Here is a 12,867-nt window from a genome sequence, read left to right as displayed (position 1 = left end):
CTGTAGTTGTTTCTTTGCTGTGGTGACATTTCAGCCTCAAGACTCGACCAAGTGTGTTCTGTTTTTTTCCCCTATGATATTTAAATATTCCTGATTTAATTTTCCTCTCCAGCAGCAGCAGCATTTCCAAATATCCCAAAAGGAATTAAATTTGTTGGTGAAGTGGTAAGACGTGTCGGTGGATCAATATAGGTGAAGTTAATATGGAAATGAGCTCCTCTTTGTAGCGGAGGCCGGGGAGTTGTTTAGTCCTCGGCGATGAGCTGAGCTCGCACATTCAATTATGTTTTGTAAGTGGGGCCCTCTGTCCACCTGGAAAACTAAATTATATTAATCGTGACCATTAGGTTCAAGTATCCCTCGAAAAGTGAGACATTTTGCTGTTGAATCCATTTACTCAAGTCATATGTCACAATTATTATATGGTATTTTATATACCTAAGGATATGACTGACTCCTGGCAATTTGGTTATCGTGAATTATGGGACATACTTTAAGAATCTACACTTTGTTTCTGTGCTGCACGATCCTCAGACTACACTTCCCCAACATCACCCTGTGGGCTTTTGTCCTGAACTGGTAAAGAAGAATGTCAAATCTTTTAAAACCTTCACTGCTCTTGATCTTTGTAGACCATTCACTCATATTTAGCTGCAGGGTTTGATTGTTCACTCAAGAGTGAGCCTGGGAAAAGCATCAGTGCACTAGTCAAAGGAGGTTTTTTTCTTTGCAGAATTTCCAATATATACTGTGAGTTGAATTATTTATTCCAGTCTCATCTCAGATGTAAAATTGGGTATGAATTATTAAGCTCCACAGAGGAAAATTGTTAGGAATGAATGTACTTGAGGCAAAAGTAGAATGAAAAATGTGTCTCTGCTGGTCTATGGCTAACAATTTTTGTATTTTTTATAGCAACAGCTTCATGATTTTCATAAAAATGTAAAATCTATATTTGAAAATCCACAAGTGACACTTCAAATAATGATACATACTGTAATGCCGACCTCCCTGGTTCTCAAGATTGTCAGTTTGAAACACAGTCCTCAGGATAAATAAAGATGGAGGTATCATCTGTGTTTATGGATAGCAGCTGCAGACAGGGAGGAGGAGGGGAGGGAGGGAGGGGGAACTACAATGACTGCACCGACTGTTTATTTTTATCAGGGCATTAGCAGATTAGGCACTCAAACTAACACGGTCATCAAACTCCGATGGCTGAGAGCAGCAGACCTCTGCTTAGCAGCTGGCAGAGAGAGATGGGAGATTTTGTGTGTTAACGTGGGTTTCACTGTACTCCTGCGCCTTTGATGTCCCCGCAGCCTTCACTTGTTAATGATCTGAAATTCATAAATATTTGAGATAATATTTGTAGAGATTCCCTACCCAGCAGCTACAGTGTGATTCCATTCCTACTTTTCCAAATTTAGTTTGGATTTTGAATCAATCTCCAATTTTCCAGCACTGATGTCCTGACAGCTGCCATTTACGCTTTCCAATTCCTCTTCAAAAAAGTGTGTTGAGAAAGTGTGATACAGCCACCAAATGGTCAGATTTAAAGAATTCATTTAAAATGTAACAAGAACTTATTTCACCAGTCAAGGGTGGTCAAGGTGTAGATTTTCCAGTGTAACTGTAGTTTCTGTGCAGGTAACCGGTAACTTGTCGACTTCCAAGTGTCGATAATCGACGATTCTGCTTTTGTTTCAAAGGTCAAAATTGATTGGTCATTTCAATACGTTTTCGATTTTAAAATTGAAATCGTGACACCTCCAGCGTTGACTCTTTGATTAAGAAAATGTCTTGTGAACATTGGATAGCTCAGTCTGTGTCTGTTGTTGTGCCAAAGTGCATCCACTGAGTAGTTTTAAACCTTCCTCAAACAGCTTTCAGGTTGATCTGATACTTGCCTAAGTAGATTTATTTCCAGGGCAGCTTGTTTTGGCATGTTTTATCACTCCTCACATAACTCCCCGGATTACACCAAAATCACCTACACACTATAATTATCAAAACAAGTTGCAGACATGCTGTGAGCTTTCAAAAAATAAACTGTGGTGTAACTTACACTGCTACGCTCTATTTGAGACCCGTCTTTTCAGCTATTTCTCCCCCCTCTCACCAGAAATAGTGTTGAAATGTCACGGGGTGTGAGCTACAGCGCTCATCGCCCCGAGGTGTATTAAGGTGTGAAAGTCTATAGGGGCTCAAGGCTGCAGTGCAGGAACTACTGGCACTCCGTAATGGTGAACATCACCGTCCATTAAGATGGACACGGTTCAATAGGAGCTCTGTGAGACAGCCAGCAGTCGAGGTCAATCAGAGTAGCAGGCGTTGGTGAAAGTAGCAGCGTGAGGGAAGGCACAGTGAGTGAGGCTCAAGTACCGTCTGCAGAACAGAGCGCAGTTCCAGTTCCACTCCTTCACATCTACACACATTCCTATCACACCATCCTGTTCCATCTGCTCTGCAGTCTGCACCTCTCTGTTCGCTCTGAATGACTTTTTTTTCTACGTGACGAGCCTAGAATGGACTTTGGAAGCAAATCAAGGGATTACTAGTGTTTATCTGCTGACTGTGGTGACAGTTAGGCCTGTTTCAATAATTACGTTATCGACTTATCGTACGATACACGAATATGAACTCATTGACTTTTATTGACCTCAATTACAGCCATTGTTATCACATGTTGTCACATAAGAAAAACTCTTGTCTGTTCTCGTCGTATGACAAATCAATTACTGGTTTGGTCTATAAAATGTCAGAAAATAGGAATCTCTTAGTATTTTTAGGGTAACATTTTCTTCAAATTGCTTGTTTCGTCTGAGGCCTAAACACAAGTCCAAACTTTGAATAGCATTTCTCTCAGCAACAACACAATTTTTGTCGGACTTGCAATATTGCAATAATTTGTGGGACAATATATCGTGCAACAACAAGTCGTCATCGTGACAGGCCTAATGACGGTAAGCATTTTATTATCGTTTATTTATTTATAGTTAGCCATATCGCTCAAAGTCCAGTTAATGTATCACCTTAGTACTGTTGAGCTGTTTTCAGACATTGGGTCCGGACATTGTCAGAGAGTTTGCCTTTCACCATTGACGGAACGCAGCAGGCATGTGTCCGAGTCAGATGTATTCACACCCAGAAGAAAATTTCCGGAACATTCTGTGGCGTATGGGTAGAGCAGCAGGAGCCAGGACATGATGATAATTCCCCCTGCGGAAAGCAGTGTTTCTGTTTACAGTCATCAACACGCCAACCTGGCCGCTGTGAGATTTTCCAGAGATTGCCCTGCTCTATGGGCTTGCTTTGGAATTTTTTGAAAATTTTACCAGGGGGCTGGCAGACAAATGTCAGGAGCAACGTTTGCGGACATTAGCATTCCCACATACAGCCCCCACTGGAAAATCTCAGGGACATTTCTGGTATTCAGTGCATCTAGTCTGACATCGGTCAACTTTCCACATTTCAACACCCACACAAGTCTGCGTCGTGCTCAGCATGACAATATTCATTATTTTCTGTTTGCGTCAGGCCAAGAAACACAAAACAATAGAAAGTAGTTTGGCTTCATCCTCATTTGAAAAAAACAAAAGGTGTGTTCATTTATGTGTAGCTTTGTATTGTCTTTCTAATGTTTGGAGAAGGCACCACCCTCAAGAGCGTCAACACAACAGACTTACAGAGAAGATCTATAAATAGTTTGAGGTTGGGAGCTCGGGGGAAATCTCACAGCCTGAATAACAACTTGTTTTCCTTGTGTAATATGTGGGACTAATAAAGGTTGTTTGTTCTATAGCTGATAAGGTTTCTGGATAATATGTCTAGTGGCCTTTGTTTTAGCTCGAGCGTATAAGGCAGCGAGGAAGGCACCTGAAACTGGAGTTACGGTCAGAGCTGTCAGTTATTGTGAAGTGTAAACATCGTGAACAGTACAGCGGGATTTCTTTTCCACTCTGATCTCAGAGCCTCGGCCATAACCTCCGACTCGTGAGAAGTCAAAGAGTGAATCATTGGTATTTGGGTGGGAATCTAGGTGGCTGAGCTGTTGATGACTGTGCCTCTTAGTGTGTTGTCAGGCTTCCCTTTGCCGTGAGATAAGATTTATGAGTATGGAGAGGGCTGGCAAGACAGAAATCCTCGTAGGCTCAGCTTAGCTTATCTGGATTTCTGCTCCCAGCACAGCCTCTCTGCCTGTTGGACGCAAGTGGGTGACCTTGACAAGAATGTGGCTTATTGTTGTAATAGATACTGTTGTTGTCAACTGACCTATGGTCAGAGTGGGAGGATGAGAAATGGGAAATGGGGGGACAGGGGAAGAGAATGGCCAATAGAAGCCAGCAGTGTCTAGTTAGGATTAAGCTCAAATCTGTCCTAGCTAATGAGAATGTTACAGTGAATAATTGCACCAGTAGTCAACGGTGCTGTTAGCTTCGGTTGCAATAGCGTTTGTTGCTGAGAACGTCCGGCCATGATACACGGTGGAGACTCTCAAATGACAGAATGTGCTGCTTTTCTTTTATCACTGTAAATGTTTGGGTTTGGGAATGTTGGTCAGACAAAACAAGACACCTCGGGCTGTGGAAAATTGGAACAGTCCTTTTTGTTGGCAAAAGAAGTAACAATAAAAATGAAGATTTGAAGCAAAAGCACCTACTTGTATTCAATGTTGCACTACAATTAACTCCATTAACATTAGGTCTTTATTCATTATAACTCAACCAGGCATATGGAATAGTTTTTATTCCTGTTCATCAAGAAGTTGCAGGCGTTCAACATGATTTGTCAGCTGTAAACATGAAGAGCTGTTCAGGTTGCCCTGTTTCTACACGGAGACCTTTTAGACCTTATGATACCCAACCCCCCACCCTGTCATCGAACAAACAATACCAGGCGTAGGCTCAAGGCAGCAGGCTGCTCCGCGGAGAGGAAAGGAAGGAATTAGGTTGACAAGGTCAAGCTGACCCATGACAAGAGAAAGTGCACCAAACACCTGCTGTGAGACCATTCAGCCAACCTGGCAACCAGTATACCTGCCACACCAAACCCGAGCTAAGCAGGTATAAGTGAACCTTTGTTGAAATGTAGGTAATGTTTTCAATCCACATCTGCTTTTAAGCCTAAGGACAAAATCAGAGCTCGACTCCAGGAAATAGTGAGGCAACTAGAGGCATAGATTAGTTAATCTGTTTTATTGGACATTCAAAGTATTTACGACGTTGCATGTGCCTATTTTAATTTTAAGAGTAATAGTTAACATTAAGAGTAACTTAACACTAAATCCATGATTGCTAGAAAGTTTTGCACGGATACTCGTGGTTCCCCAGAGGATGTATCCTAATGTCATTGGTGACCAGCTGCCTTTTCCTAAAACGTCACCATGGGTTTCTTAATAAAACGACTCGACAACCATTGAGTTGACTACCATTACATTTTTGTAGAAAAACAATGACATTCCACTAGATGCTAACTGCATTTCGTTGTCTCAGTACTTGTGCAATGACAATAACGTTGAATCTAATCTTAAAATTTAAATAAATCATTCTCGGGTGTTTTTTAGTTTTTTGGTGCTAATTAGCATCCGAACACACTAAACTAGCGAACATGGTAGATATCATTACATAGTATAAAATTAATGTCACCGTGTTAGCATTCAAATTGCGAGGTTAGCTTGGTTGTAGTTTCCGAGTCCTGTTTGAATATGTAATGGGGAATTCTCAAGCTACACAAGGTGTTAAATTGCTCTTTTTCTTAAATCAGATTTAGTATTATTTCTTAATTGCATTTTATCTTTTACATTTTACTCACCAATTGTGATACTAAAATGTAGGAACGCTGCAAGCAGTTAGATAGTCCGAGGTTCTAAACGGAGGTTAACTAAATATAGGTTAGTTTTGCTGTTTGATAGTCGTAGTACAAGGAGAGATGTTTTTCCTCTGTGTGACTTTGCTTTGACAGGAAAATTAGGCCACTGCTTCATAACTGACGAATTGGTAAGCTCCACTTATCTTGGTTGAGTCCTCTAGCCTGCGGTCCCGTGTGCCTTCTGTCTTTTTATATCACTTTTACTTCCCATCATGCTGCTGGTAGCTGTAGGAGTCGTCTCTTGACTAATGTTTGTTTTCCTTTCATCGGGGGAGTGCAGATGTCTGCACAGGTAAAACCTCTCATGCTCTCTGAAGAGGTTTTTTCTTTGGAGGAAAAAAAAGAAGCTTTTGCTTCAGTACAGTCAAGGGCATCGGCAGAATAGCGGCTCTGATTTGCAAGCACACCGCTATAATGTGTCACACTAAAAAGATATTGCATTTGATTACCACTCAAATTTACAGCAAATGTGAAAGCGCTGTTTGTCTTTGTAGCACTCGGGCTGTAATTCACAGCGGCCGCTTGTGGCTGTGAAAATGAAAGTGTGAAGCTGTTTCTTTTACAGAAGGTTTTCATGTTTATGTCTCATCTATCTCACCAACGCCAGGGTTGTGTTGTTGTGGCAAATTTGGCAGCTTCAGTTCAGCGGGCAAATCCAAATGTGTTTTACATTAATGTTAAATTGATTTTTTTTTATCCGTAATAGTCTGTCATTTATATGCACGGTGTAGGGTTGTAACACTAAGGAGTCATATTGCAAACGACTTCTTTTGTCAGACAATAACTGTTTAGAGTTGGATCCCGGCTCACTCCTTCGGAGATTGTAGGTCACGGTTGAGTGACTTCATCACAGCGTAGTTTCCTCTCTGTATTATTTATGTGTGGTTATGCTTCCCTGGAAGCTCCATCAGCAGCAGCTACCGTTGAGAGAAGGGTTGCCTGGAAACCGAGTGTCTTTTCCCCCAGCTGGTGGTGGTCGACAATAGATGTCAGGTGTTCCTGTTTGTGTTTTTTTGTGCTTCTGTGATTATTCTGAGCTTCAAAGGGAACAGCCTTGGTTCCGGTAAAAGGAATTAGGCGATTGTGCCGCGTTTGAATACCAGCGAGTGAGAGGCTTTCAGGACTTGAAAGAGAAATCAAGTCATTTTATGCCTACTTTTTCTTACTCTCCCTCAGTGGGTTTGAACATTTTTTTTATGTAATCAAATTAGAATAGACTTGTGCATTTGTTTTCAATTGTAGCTTAATGCTAATAACCATGTTACCTCAATGCCCTCAACAATACGGCTCACTTCTGAAAGCTGCCCAGTGATGTGATTGTGAGATTCTCAATTGTCTCGACTGGTTAGAATTTAAATGCAGCTCTTTTCTAAATTAATCACATGGCTTTAACAAAGTAGTACAGATTACCAGTCCCTGCATTGTTTGTATGACAGCCCAATAAAGGGTCTTAGATCTTCTTTTTTCTTTTCCCTATCGCTTCTTAACTGGGTGTCAGTGGTGCTGAAAGAGGCATCGACCACGACCAGCGAGAAGTGTAATCTCCACCGGCCTCCGACCTCAGTAACTCACCAACAATATTAACAGGCTTTGCCCCCGGAGTCAAAACGAATTACATATTGAAAGCGGGAACACTGAACTCGGCCAACTAATGGCACTTCTGGAAGAGTTCCCTTTTACTTAATAATGGAGCTTTGTGTCAGGAAGAATTACATTTTCTCTTTTCAGGACGGATGTTTCCCTTTCTTCTTGATGTTGGAGATTGTGTTGTGTTTCCCAGGCTGTTCAATGGTAAAACAATCAACTGTTGCCAGTTTAAATCAATTATTGTCTTCTCAGAGAAGGATTGGATTTGGATTCAGGTTGCTGTGATTCGGTTGCCAAACAGTTCCCAGTGCATCCTTTTTGTATAGCAGCTTTTGAATTTCAAACTTTTTCTGTTGGGCAACATTCACAATGAGTTGAGAACTAATGATGGATTTTTCGTGCAATGTGATTACATATAAAGTCGAAGCAAAGACGGCAGTCTACTCGCGAATAACGTGAAATTTGCGTGCCAGTTAGTGTTAAGATCAACCTGACGTCTGGGTTCAAAAGAGAAAAGGCGAAAAGTATTATCTTTTAATCATTTTCTTGTTTGTTAACAGGCAGGTTGGGTTAAGCACATGCCTTACTGCCTTCGAGGTCCCTTACATGCTTTGGTTACATATGAATGATGTTGTTATTGTTGTGTATTATTATTTTGTGTGATCTGACCTGATTTCAGCACTGACCCTACATATTTGTAGCCACAGCGTTAAGTGCAGGTCAACTTTTAGTATAAAAGGGTAAATGCTGAATTAGTATCCGTCTTTGAACAGCGTCGCAACAAAATGACCAAACCAGTCTTTAAAGAAAAAGAGCAAGATAAACAAAAAACGTCTTCAGTGGGTGGAAAAAATAAAAATCAGGGAAGCATGTAGAGAAACTGCTTACGGTGTTTATTTTGTTACACGCACTAATGCAGGAAAAAGCACAAGGGGGGAAAAAAAGTAATTCTATTGCTTCAGCAGTGATGCACATTGAACTGCAGACGTGATTCTCCGTGACCTGTAACAGCAGCCTCGCATGAATGACTGAACCACGACCACAACATGCTTTCATAATCCATCCATCATAAAATGTTTGTGTATGAGAGTGATGGCGGTCTGGAGAAGAATGAATCTTGCCTTTCTACCTATAATCATTTTAGAATCAAGAATACATGTATCACACACAACGAGATCAAATCAATTTGTTTTTTTCCACCACTCAAGCATCTGTCATGCATGACTGACGCGCTTGGTTTCATATGTCAGGGGGAATACGGTGAACAACTTCTACCTGACAACCCGACCCGTATTATTTTACAAGTCGGTCTAATGACGTCGACTTTTTAGTTTTGTACATATTAAATAGCGGGAATTTTTTTTAATAGTTTATTCATTATAATTTCCATAGGAATTTCCATTGAAGAAATTACTAAATCTAAACCGCTGTCAATACTTGTTATCATTTAATACTATACTTATACTTTATTTATATTTTAATTTAGTAAACTATAAGTAATTATATAACACATTTATATAATATTGCAAATTTATTATTGGGAACTGCTTCAGTGTATATTTGTTTTGAGGGACATTTCACGTGTTCTTAAATTTTACACTGTTAGCATTTAGAAAAAACAAAAACATGTAGCAATTAATCACTGTTTATTCATATGTTTGTGTACCAAATTATATAGATTTTTCGGGAAACTGATTGGGACATCATTTGAAAATATACTGTCTTCATCAACACCGTTTTCTGACATTAATGGTTTTGTCTTTATTTGAGTGATTTAGTATTAAGTAGAGTAATAGCTCATCACACATTTCAGTGGGATTAAGGAACTTTGTATTGCTCACTCAAGTTCTGTGTACAATGAAATAATCAAAGATTAATTTGGTCAACTACTTTTAAGCCAAACGCCGTAAACATTGGAGCTTAGCCACAGAGACAGGTGTCTCACAGTGTGCCTCTGCGGCGTAATTCCCTTCTTAATCCTCGCCCAAGATCAGTGCTCAGTTCCTTAATCCCAACTCTAATAAACAAGTTAAAGCTGAAGTTAATGTGCCCAGTAAAAAGTGCAGCTTGTGTCCGTCTGCCAAGGGCGAGTTATTGTGTGATCACTGGAAATCCAGGCCGACTTCCTCCTCTGTCAGCACTGTGACGTATGCTCGACAGCAGTTCAAGATTCATAGGATTTTTTTTATTTCTTTTTGGCCATTATTGTTGCCAGTGTGTTGTTTTCTCGAGGAGTTGGCACGGCGTTTGGGTTAAGAAAAGGTTTGCGTGACACTCGAGCATTGTGGTTTCGAGGGAGATTTCAAAATCTGTCTCCAAAGTTGAATTTGGCATCGGCTGAGTGTCGAGCACAGCCTTGTGTAATTTGACAAGTTGTGTTGCTCGCTCGCATGTGGTTTTCCAAAAACTTCACTGACTGTTTACAATCTGCAGCCCCTCTGTGTTTAAGTCCTTTTGTTCACTCGTCCATTGAAAGAACTTGCCAATGTTCATGCATATTGTAAACTGGTACGATTTCTGTTTTGATCCAATTCCAAATAGTTTATATGATTACGTAGTAAATGGTTCCTATATTGTGGAGCGGCACTATAGACTGTCTTGTCACTTTTAATTGTGACAGTACGGACAAAATAATTCCCCCCTGGCATGAGAATCAAGTGGAAAAAAACAAAGTCTAAACTCATCCAGACCAGATTAGACTTAAATGTAAAATGGGGCTGTGAAATTCATCAAGATGATTTGATCAACAGAAATGATTAACCTCAGGAATATTGGATTGGATTGTTCTGGGAATCAACAGTATTCAGTGTTTTTAAAACAAACAGTTGGAGAGTTAGGATTATAAATAAGCTTCTGATATCAAGGTTTCACCAGAGGAATACTTGAACTTAACTCTACCTTCACCTTCACCTCAAGCGTAATTAGCCTCATGTCATTTTAATTTGGGGTTTATAGCACATCAATAGGTTATCATGATGCATTGTTAAAATTGACGGGCAATTGGTTCTTGGATATCGTCTATGCTAAATCTGCCACAATTTGTCGATCAATTAAATTGAATGAAAAAAATATAGGTAATTTCTACGTAAAAACAAACATTAGTCTTTATGGCAATGTGAGTATTTGCATGTTTCGTAAACTAAATAACTTTGTGTTTCGGACTGTTGGTTCGACATCAAATGAATTTCATTTGGGAAAATCTGATCGTCGAATGAAGTGTGTCATTGTCTGAGTGAAAGAAAACAGCAATTGCTAAAGGAAAGAATTTGAGTTGGTGGCTAGCGAGTGGTTTGTTCAGTTTTGGTTGGTAGAAACAAATCTGGAGCTCATTGGCTCAACAGTTTTAGCAAAAGCAGGGTTTTAAATGTCTGACAATAAATAACTAGCTTGATTAAGGCAATAACCCTTAACATTGCTGTGCACTAGCTCTTAAAACACCTGGGTCCACCAGCAGGTAGCCACAATGAGCAATGTGAGCCTCCTACTCAAACTAACAATCTAACTGAGCAAGTAGGGTTATTTTTTCAAGCCATTATTCTGTCACCTAAGCTTGGCCACAAAAATACTCAAAATATCAGTTCCCAAAAACAGTTGGAGGAGTCGAGTCAATTCGGAGGAGGCTCTGCTTGAACTCGTTTGCCCCTTTCAACATTTGGCTGTCACTCTGAGGGAAGGCTGGTGGCGGTGTGGTCTTGTCTGCGACCCTCTGTGTCTCCATAAGGTCCATGAAACAGTGTGTGGTGACAGCGCGGGTGATTACCTGTCCTGTCTCATTCACTCAGCCTGCCTGCAGCTTGGCCGCATCATGCATCAGAAGCTGACAGACAGTGATTATGATGTCATTAGGGCCGGACTCCCCGTTGCTCTGTGCACACATTAATTTGCTCGTCCTCTGAGCGTCGGGAGAAATGGGCTACCCGTACTCATTCAGTAAACCATGAAATATGAAGCTTCTGTGATGACACGTATTGAGCTATTATTAATTATTAATCTGGAACTAATTTTTGGTTTTCAAATGATTGGTTTTTGGTAATCATGATCACTCACTGCATTTGGATTTTTGCATTTGGAGTAGAATTGTAATCAGGAAAGAATCACAAATATGGTTTGACTTTTGGGGCCCGATACAGAAATTTGGGAGTTTGGCCGATAAGTCATTATCAAACCGTTTATGACGAAGAAATGTAACTGAGGCTTGATATTTTCCATAAACTTTATTATAAATAGCTAAATAAAGAGTAAACACAAATGCAACCAAATATATAAAACTTGAATTAAGAAAATAAACAATTTGTACGTGTCATAAATACACATCTCTTCTGCAACGTTTTCATATCACCAAAATTAACGCTTATACGGATACGTCTGTGAAAGGCCTAGCAATATATAGGTCGAACGCTCTCGGTCGAAAATTGCCAGAAGCTTACATTTACAGTTGGTACTAGTGGTTTTTCATATCTCAGTGGTGGTTTTAGCTCAATTTAATGTTACCATGGCAACTGGATGATGCTAAGATTAGAAGGTATAATGTTTTTAATGTTCACCTTCTTAGATCAGTGGGATAATATGGTAACATTTGCTAAAGGGTATCTAAGTAGTTTGTTATTGTTATTTTGTCTTCTAAATCAAATTGGATCCAGTATTGGCAGTACATTGCCGAAGCACTGAGTGGTTTATGCCCAATTAATAAATGTGCGGTGCTGGCTGCAGCGTGGCATTCCTCCCGCAGTTCAGTGCTAATGACTCACAGCACTTTAACGTCGACCGTCTCGAATAAAGAGCAACTGAGCCCGGTGTCACCGTGGCCCTTAAATCACCATCAGTCCTCTTCTCTCTCTGCGTCTCTCTTCCACCTACACTCTGTTCTACCCCCTCCCGTCCTCCCTCGCACTTTCCCTCGGCTGCACTCATCATCTCCCTGCTTCCCTGTCCTGTTCGTTTCCCCTTTTCCACGTAGGCCCGCTGTCTCTTCATTGCTGCCACAGTGTGTCAGAACAGGTGGAATCAATTACTGACCCTCGGCAGCCCGCTCCCTGCCACAACTAGCTCTTTAATTGAGGGAATTAATGAGTGATCAGCCTGTGAGATAATTCGGTGTCATGGCTCTCGCTCGGCTGTGTGCGAGGGAAGAAAGCAGAGGGAGGCATTGTTTGTCCAACCCCCACAGAACTAATTCTGTCCTTCCACAGAGCCGTTCACATGTCCCATTCGGTCTCCACCCCCTCGCCTGCTAATCACCTCTAAGGTTGAGGAAAGACGAGGTGGCAGCAGTACAGCGCTAGCTGCTGCGTCCCCCGTTCGCTGATAAAAATCTGCTCCTAAGAACCAGAGAAATACCAGGATGTCTTTCATGCGCTCAGCACAATTTTCACTTCCTCTCATTGTGGCATCCGCTGGCTGCATGTCAAC

General features: G+C 40.8%; 1 protein-coding gene across 2 annotated transcripts in view; it reads left to right on the top strand.

Moving 5' to 3' along the window:
• Positions 1-12,867, top strand: part of LOC118302607 (zinc finger protein 609-like) — a 71,612-nt gene that overhangs the window by 34,822 nt on the left and 23,923 nt on the right. The window lies entirely within an intron of this gene.

The sequence above is a fragment of the Scophthalmus maximus genome, chromosome 4, assembly GCF_022379125.1.
Source record: "Scophthalmus maximus strain ysfricsl-2021 chromosome 4, ASM2237912v1, whole genome shotgun sequence".
Taxonomy (NCBI): Eukaryota; Metazoa; Chordata; class Actinopteri; order Pleuronectiformes; family Scophthalmidae; genus Scophthalmus; species Scophthalmus maximus.
The sequence above is the reverse complement of the archived record's forward strand: the minus strand, read 5'-3'. Positions and strand labels throughout refer to the sequence as shown.